We start from the raw sequence: 8,727 nt of genomic DNA, 5'->3' as shown, positions 1-8,727 counted from the left end.
ATGCCCGCAGGTCTTGAGATACGGCTTGATGGATCTTTCGATGAGATACCAGCTCGGCGGTAGAGTCGTGGAGCTCCACTTGCTTCGGAGTTGCCCTGTGAGTCAGCATGGCTGCATATGCATTTGCATGGGTATGGTGGGGCCCTGTTCCGGCCACTTTATGTCATGTACTCCTGTAGAGGCTCGTAGACAGACATGCATAGTTAGATATCTTATAATTATCTCGACTTATACTATGTTGTACCATTATTATGGATAGCCTTACCGGCACATGCACTCGAGATTAGTTTGAAGACGTAAGTATGTTATCTTTTGCTTTCGTTCCCCTATGGCTTATAGTACCTTGGTCTTATGTTGCCTTTCGAGATACAGAAAACGTGAGTTACGCTTTTGGTTCGCTCGGTTCCCGTAAGGTGCCGAGTGCCAGTCACGCCTTACCAAGGTTGGGGTGTGACAATTATGCTCGAGTGTTGGGAAGTTTGATGTACATAATGAATTGTACACGACCTGATATAGTTTGTGCTATAAGTAAACTGAGTCGATATACAAGTAACCCCGACCAAACTCATTGGATGGCAATGAAACGAGTTTTGGGGTATTTGGAATATACCTAAGATTATGCATTACACTATAAGAAGTATCCCGCGGTAATTGAAGGATATAGTGATGCAAACTGGATCACCGGTTCAACCGAAACTAAATCCACTAGTGGATATGTTTTTACCATTGGTGGAGGAGCAGTGTCATGGAAGTCATCTAAGCAGACGTGCATTGCTCGCTCTACCATGGAATCTGAATTTATAGCGCTGGACAAAGCCGGTGAAGAAGCTGAATGGCTCCGGAATTTCTTAGAAGACATTCCATTTTTGCCCAAACCTCTGGCACCTATATGCATACATTGCGATAGTCAAGCCGCAGTAGGAAGGGCTGGGAGCGTTATATCTAACGAAAAATCTCGTCACATACGACGAAGACATAATACCGTTAGACAACTACTCTCTAGTGGAATTATCACAATTGACTATGTCAAGTCAAAGGATAATGTGTCGGATCCACTTACAAAAGGCCTAGCTAGAGAGGCAGTTGAGAAATCATCAAAGGGAATGGGACTATGGCCAAGGACAAGTCATCATGGCGATAACTCTACCTAGAAGACTGGAGATCCCAAGCTCTAGGTTCAAAGAGATCAAACAAAGTTATGATTGACGGTTCAACATTGTCAAACAACAACCTCGGTCCATTCTCGTGATAAAGACAATGTTCAGTAACTAGGATAAAGCACTAAGGCTTTTTAATGATTTCTAAGTTTGATATAGGGTATATCAAATTGTGTTTTTTTTTTAAAAGGATTACACGTTTAGGAATCACCTATGTAAATGAGAAGTGAAAGCCGCTTCAAGGAGAGTTTTGTCAGGCCAATTCTCTACACACTTATGAAACCAGGTGGTGTTCATGGCTGAAACGAACACAACAATGAGAACCAAAGACGGTTAAGGATTAATTGTGTGACTTATGTTGTCTAGGTATGCACCAAAGCTCGACGGTTCAAGGATATCAAATCTACCGATTGACCAAGTATACCCGATATATGTTCACTATGGAAAGTTCAAAGGAAACCTACTTATCCAGATGCGATTAATCCTTATTTGCAAATCACATAGTTTTTTCATGCATATTTTCATTATAGCCATTCCCCATTCATGTGGGGGATTGTTAGGATTTTAAGCTTAAGCTTAGTTGGTGTGAATGAGAAATGGAGGGAAGAGAAATGGAGGAAAAATTGAAAATTTGAGAAAGAGCACTTTGTACCACATTGGTAGTGGAAAGAGAGAGTTGTGTGTTTATATATCAAAACACATCCTCTAGCTCATAAAGGGTTGAGAAGAGGGACTCCTCACGCTCGTCGTCGTAAAATCGGCCGCTTCACTTATGGATTTGGATTTGGATTTGGTCAAATGATCTGATTGATTGATAATCTTTTTGGACCAAATTTATTTTTTCAAAGTCATAATTTAATTTCAATTTCGGATATTATCTAATATCATTTCCGCGCAAAAATTCAATTTATTTCGCGGAATTTCCAACAGCCATTTTTTGAAAAGGCAAGTCCTTCCCGAATGGTCACCTTGCCTGTTCGGAACAGTTTCTTCCCCCATATAAATTTCAGAGGCTTTGCCTCATTTTGACACACAACGAAATTCTGAACTTTCGGCAATTAAAATTTCTCAACTTCTTCTCTTTATATTCAGTGCATTGTTTTAACAAATACTAACCGTAAGTGTCCTGTGATTTGCTCCGTTAATTTGAGTTCATCGGAGTTCTGTGGTTTGCATTGCCGCTACTACAGAAACATTCTTCCGTTCTATCCTGGGAGGAAGTAACCCAGATCCTTTGGCAACAGTGAGGGTATTATAATTCCTTAAGGACACACAAGCAACTTGTGGGCTCGGAAGATTTTTCTACTTCTTCTACATTTCTGTTTTCACGATTTTTTTGTTTCTGCTTTTGATTAACAAACACAAACTGATATAATAATCACTGTTGTGCTTTACGGGTAATAACATTATACTGGATTACTACTAGCTTTTAAAATAACATTATTTGCTCTGACCGCAACTTTTCAATTTAATACACTATGTATTAACATCTACTTATTTAATTTTGGTTTAATCATCCGATATTCAAAATTTACTAGTTCGACTAATTAGATTCGTGTCACGTAGTATCTTCACTAAAAGAAAACTGCGGAGATCTTCTCAGAGTGGGTGTTGGTTTTTCTTGGTCTCTCAAGTTCCTTTGGGTCATTTTCGCAAACAGATGGATGATGATTCATATTATGCAAGAATTGGAACGGCTCCAGTTCACACATTCGAATCTGCTTTGTTTGTCTTTGGGCATATATGCACGTGTGGCATGGTATGTTCGGCTTGACGGGTTTTGGGGCTGTTCGAAGAGTCAACTGGAATTTGGAAGGAGCCATGGGGACTGTTATGGTTTACAAGGCCGTGCTTTAGTTGATAGGATTTTGTTTTGTGTATGAATTCATTTCAGGGGCGGATTCAATTTTCTGGTAGCAGGGTCATCTGATTTCACATGGAGTATGAATTTATTCTATATGTAAAAACTCAATAGAATTGCAATAAAAAGTAAATGTAAATCCATAACTTTAAAAATTTATTAGGTAATGCTACTAACCTTAAAAGTTGAACCCATAAAATTAAAATCGTGAATCCGCTCTGACGAATGTAATTTCAGAACGTTTCATTTCAGTCACGTTCAAAATTGTGGCAAAACCGTCTTTGCCGTATTAGTTGGCAGAGACCCTCAGCACCCTTTGCAGACCTATGTATTACAAATTAATCTCTCCCTCGCACGCAGTTGCCAAGCCAATCTTGACGAATTCAGAGTTGAAACATTATAGATTTGAGTTTAAATTTTGCCACAATTTATTTATATATTAAAATCGAAATTTATAATTTACACTTATTTTGAAAAGAAAAAAAAAACTCTTAAACAAGTTAAGAAATTACTACTACATTTGTGCTTCTGTTTCGGAAACAGAGCCTTCATGTATAATCTTGACATTCGGTTCTGAATTGATGCTACACTTAATATACCCAGCAGATTGGAGACCATATATATCTTAATTAATTTTTGACATAATACCTCGAGATCTCTTGAATTTGCCAATATTTATTCGGAACATATTGTATACGGTGAAATCTTACATTACACGTCGCATGAGTTAGTATCAACACGTGGCAGATAAGAGCAATCAAAGATACATTTCATGCGAGAACCCGGATGAAATGATTCCATGCAAACCCGGAGTGAGGATTACGAAGCAATTGCCACGGATCATTTATGAGTTCCATGCGTTACATATTAGGTCCGGATATATAGTCAAACGTTATGCTTTTGTAATTAAGTAGCATTTATTGGCCATTACTATCCATTATGAGGCACGATCCACGGCTTGATGCTGATGATTATCACCTATTAGAGTAGCCCAACCTCATTATCACCTATAAAAAGAGCTCAACCTCAATGTCAAAGGGCATCCAATTCTAACTTAACAATTGACATTCACGCTTACACGCAAATTACATTACTTTTATCCATTTATTGTACTGGATTGAAAGTGTTCTTCAAGGCTGAAGTGTTCATTTGGAGTTATCCCCACTAAGAGATTCTTCCGAGTCCCTACGGGCCAGGCTTATTTTATTATATTCTTGCCTTATCTTTAATTACTTGATTTCATTGCTAATAATTATTACTCTATACTTTTTTATAACAAATCAATCACGTATCCTTTAAACCACTAAACAAACTCAACTATACCTTTCTGGGGTAAACAGTTTGGCGCCCGCCGTGGGGCTAAAGATAAATGATATTGTTTTGTTGCTCTAATTACCTTACTAATCACTTGTGAATTTGTGGAATCATGTAACTAGAAATTATGGCAAACACTGAAATCAAGGCAACATTGCTAATGAGTTGTTGAACAACACAACGGCTTCGGAAATCGACCCGACAATAAAAGAAGTATGGTTGGGGAACAATGAACCCATGGTTTCACTTCAGTGGTCCAAAAACACCGAAAATGATTCAACTCTGAATGATGATGATGGTGTTGAAGTCGAAGTAAGAGTCGCCGAGTCGGATCTAGGCAAGCTATTAAAAATGTGAAATTGATTAACAATGCAGCTGAGTATGAGGCGATGATTGCTGATTTGGAATTAGCTAGGAGTTTTGGAGCTGAAATCATTGAACCAAAAAGCGATTCGCTCCTGGTTGTCAATCAAGTCAATGGGATCTTTGGTGTGAAAGAAGAAAGAATACAAAGGTACTTAGACAAAAAAAACAAGTGTTGTTGCTCCATTTCAAGGAATGAACGTTAGAGCACATGACTTGAGAACACAACGTGGAAGCCAATGCTTTGGAAAATTTAGGGTCGTCAACTGATGCCGGAGGGATTAATTTCGATAAGGTAGTGCCAGCTGCTAAATTCAGCATTAGATTCTAGACACGATGAAGTAAATTCCATGAGTTTGACTTGGGATAGGCGAAATAAATACATAGATTATTTGCATGATGGCAAGTTACTGGATGATGCAAAGGAATCTCGGGCTCTACGAATGAAGGCTGCTTGGTACTACTTTTATATGGGTCGATTGTACAGAAGGTTGTTTTATGGTCTGTTGGCGAGATGTTTAGGCCCAGGGAGACAGATTATGTAATGAGAGAAGTACATGAAGGAGTTTGTGGAAATCACTCTGGGGCTGGTTTATTGGTCCGCATGTTGATCAGGGTTGGTTACTATTAGTCCTAATGGAGGAGGATGCTACAATATTTGTCCAAAAATGGGACAAGTGCCGACGACACACCCTAATGATAAATCAACAGACCGAACTCTTGCACTCAGTAGTATCCCTTTAGCCATTTATGAAATGGGGGATGGATATTGTTGGACCATTACCCGCGGCAGCCTGTCAGGTAATATTCCTATTAATTATGACTGACTATTTTTTTAAATAGGTGAAAGCATGAGCTTATAAGAAAATATGAGAAAAAGAGGTTATTGACTTTATTTACGACCACATCATATGTCGTTTTGGAGTACGGAAGGAAATAGCCTGTGAGAATGGGCCACAGTTTGTAGGGAGAAAGGTAACAGAGTTCTTTGAGGATTAAAAATCAAGAGAATTACTTTGACTCCATATCATCCAAGTGCAAACGGCCAGGCTGAGTCGACTAACAAAACGATCGTGCAAAGTTTGAGGAAAAGATTAGAGTAAGCAAAAGGTAGGTGGAGAGAAGTATTACCAGAAATGTTGTGGTCTCATCGAACAAAAACAAAGTTGAGTACCGGTGAAACTCTGTTCTCATTGATTTATGGAGCTAAAGCTTTGATACCGCTGGAGATAGGGGAACCAAGTTTACGTTACAGTCGTACGAATGAAAAAGATAACAATGAAGCATTGTTAGTCAACTTGGATTTAGCTGAAGAACACCGGGAAATGGCTGTGCTCTAAATTGTAGCGCAAAAGCAAAGATGGGAAAATGTTACAATCGCCGGACCAATATCAGATACTTTCAAGTAGGAGATTTGGTCCTATAGAAGGTTATTCTTAACACCAGAGATTTAAACGCTGAGAAGCTAGGTCTGAACTGGGAGGGGCCTTACCGGGCAAGTATTTCGCAAAAGGGCTTATAACAACTTGAAAAAGAGGACGGAACAAAATTACCCAGTAATTGGAATGTTAGCCATCTGAAGCGATATATAAGTGTATGTTTCTTTTCCTTTTTAGTTTATTATTGCTTTGCACTAACACGTTTTGCGAGATAAAGGAGGACTTGTTTTGGCGAGGAAAAGAAGAAGAGCATTTGAAGTTTGTTCATAATATACTGATAGCATGTGTTGTACTCTTTTTCCCTTTCACCGGTTTTTATCTCACAAAGATGTTTTCCGGTGAGGTTTTTAATGAGACAACAATGAAAAGCGTGTTACCTTAAGTATATAGAAGAAGATCTTGGTCGATCGAAAATCGAAAACTCCAAAATGATAAATGGAAGGAACAATGGAAAAAAGATAATGGTTGTTTGCATCATTAAACATGCAATGGAGATCATTCATTTATTGACAGACCAAAATCCAATTTATTTCATTATTGATGTTATTTTATTGACAAAGTACACAAATGCTGGGGATTGTCAAAGGAAGGATTGGACAAGTGTTTGAGTCCTCACTTTTTTATACTCAAAACACGGTAGGGGGTTGCGAATACCCTCCGTTGGTAAAAGTTTTGATTTTTCAAAGTTATAGCATTACTGCAACTATCGCCAAGAACCGAACCGGATGAATAAATCCGGGGAAGTCGGGGCAAAATGTATTTCCTTGTTTTGGTTCGTTTATAATTGAAAAGTTGCAAAGTGAAATTCACGAGTCAATGAAAATAGATCTTCTCCGCTTATATTTCATCTCATTATAATATATACTTGGTTGTTTGTCTTAAAACATAATCAAAGTTAATTGTTGAGAATAAGCATAGATTCCGACGAATATGCCCAAAAGTGAATCATAGACGTCCTACTCATTAGCATAAATGCAAGGTCCTTATTAATAACTTTGTATCGGATGAATTTTGCCTGATCAAAGTAAAAACCGGCTTCGGTAATACTTGTGTTCGAAAGAACTTTACCGGAATAAAATTAAAAGTCGGATGGGAAATCCCCAAATTTTATACAAAAAAGTTAGTCTTCATTAATAAATATGATAAGACTTGTTATCGATAAATTAAGGTCGAATATTGAACTTTTGATGTTAAGGTAGAAATATAAAATTCTTCATATCCTAAAAATCAAAGTGAGTAAACTTGTTCCTCAGTTAAGAAACTTATATTGAAGTTATTTGCCATAATAAAAAAAAAATTCCTTATAAATTTAAGAAAGTTATCTATGAGCAAGGAGTCGTCAAAGTTAAAATATTCTTTGGCAAGTTTATCCGAAAGACAAATGCGTATAATTGCTTAAAAAAAGTAAAAGACAACAATGTGACACGAAAGTTCCATTTATTAAGGAGTACAGAGGACCAACACAAAAGTACAAACAAAACAAAAGAAAGATAAAATTATTCTTTCGGGGACAAGTTCCCCTCAGCAAATTCGGCAGGATCGGGATTGACTATGTTGGTTGGAGCAGGATAAAGATCCGGGCTCAAAGGTTCATCCTCAGCTTCGGCCTCATCTTCTTCTTCGCCTTCATCTTCTTCGGCCTCGTGACCGAAATTGTCAGTATAACGTTGGGGAGATGGAGGCAACACTTCATAAGCTTTGAGCTCGAGCCTTTGCGGCTTCTTCGATTTTTCCTTCGAGATCATCGATGCCGTCTCGAGCTTCTTCGAGGGTGAACCTTCAAATTTTCCAGGTGATATATTCGGCACGAAGTACCTCCTGAGATTCTTGAGCGTCGAGACTTGCACGAGCCTCGTCTCTTTGAGTGTAGACCTCGTCCCGCCGAGCTTTAAAATCGCCATTCTTTTGGTCAGGTCTGCCAAATCAGCTTCTAACTTCTTCACGGCCAAAGCCTGCAGATAGCTTTGTTCTTTCCAAATTGTAAGATGATGATTATAATCTCTCTCTAATGACTCATGGTCGCTATCAACAACTGAGAGTTCAGTGCTAAGTCTTTGGACCTTGGAGTCAAGCGCAGATTCCTTTTGGACGCAGAAGTGCAGGGCTTTCACTTGAGCTTCAAACTCAAATTAGAGGTTGTTGAAGTTGGTTTGAAGCTAATCGGCTTGCTGGCTAAAAGCTTCTTTTTCCTCATTAGTGTTGGGATAAAACAGCCCAAAGATACTTTCAACATAATGTGATATTGTCCGCTTTGGGCCAAGCCTGCATGGTTTTCCCCAAAAGGCCTCACATCGTTAAGAGTATCCAACTCCTTATAAGTAGCTCCTGTTTCTTTTCAGCTATCAATGTGGTACTTTGTTAGCACACCCAACAATCTCCCCTCGAACTAAGTTTCACGCGGCTCATTATCATACCACGGGTCAGAGATTCAACATCTCTGTGTGTCATCCACATTGTTAGAGTATTTACGGTCACCTAAGCCCAAAGGCTGTGAATGCGTCTTCAAAGCTACGGGTAAAGGTCGACCTGGCAACGGCACTAGCCGGGGCCCCCTCCCACTGCCTCCTTTTTTTCGCCCTTGCTTGAACCGTTG

This window comes from Lycium ferocissimum, chromosome 7 (genome assembly GCF_029784015.1).
Source record: "Lycium ferocissimum isolate CSIRO_LF1 chromosome 7, AGI_CSIRO_Lferr_CH_V1, whole genome shotgun sequence".
Classification (NCBI taxonomy): domain Eukaryota; kingdom Viridiplantae; phylum Streptophyta; class Magnoliopsida; order Solanales; family Solanaceae; genus Lycium; species Lycium ferocissimum.
The sequence above is the reverse complement of the archived record's forward strand: the minus strand, read 5'-3'. Positions refer to the sequence as shown.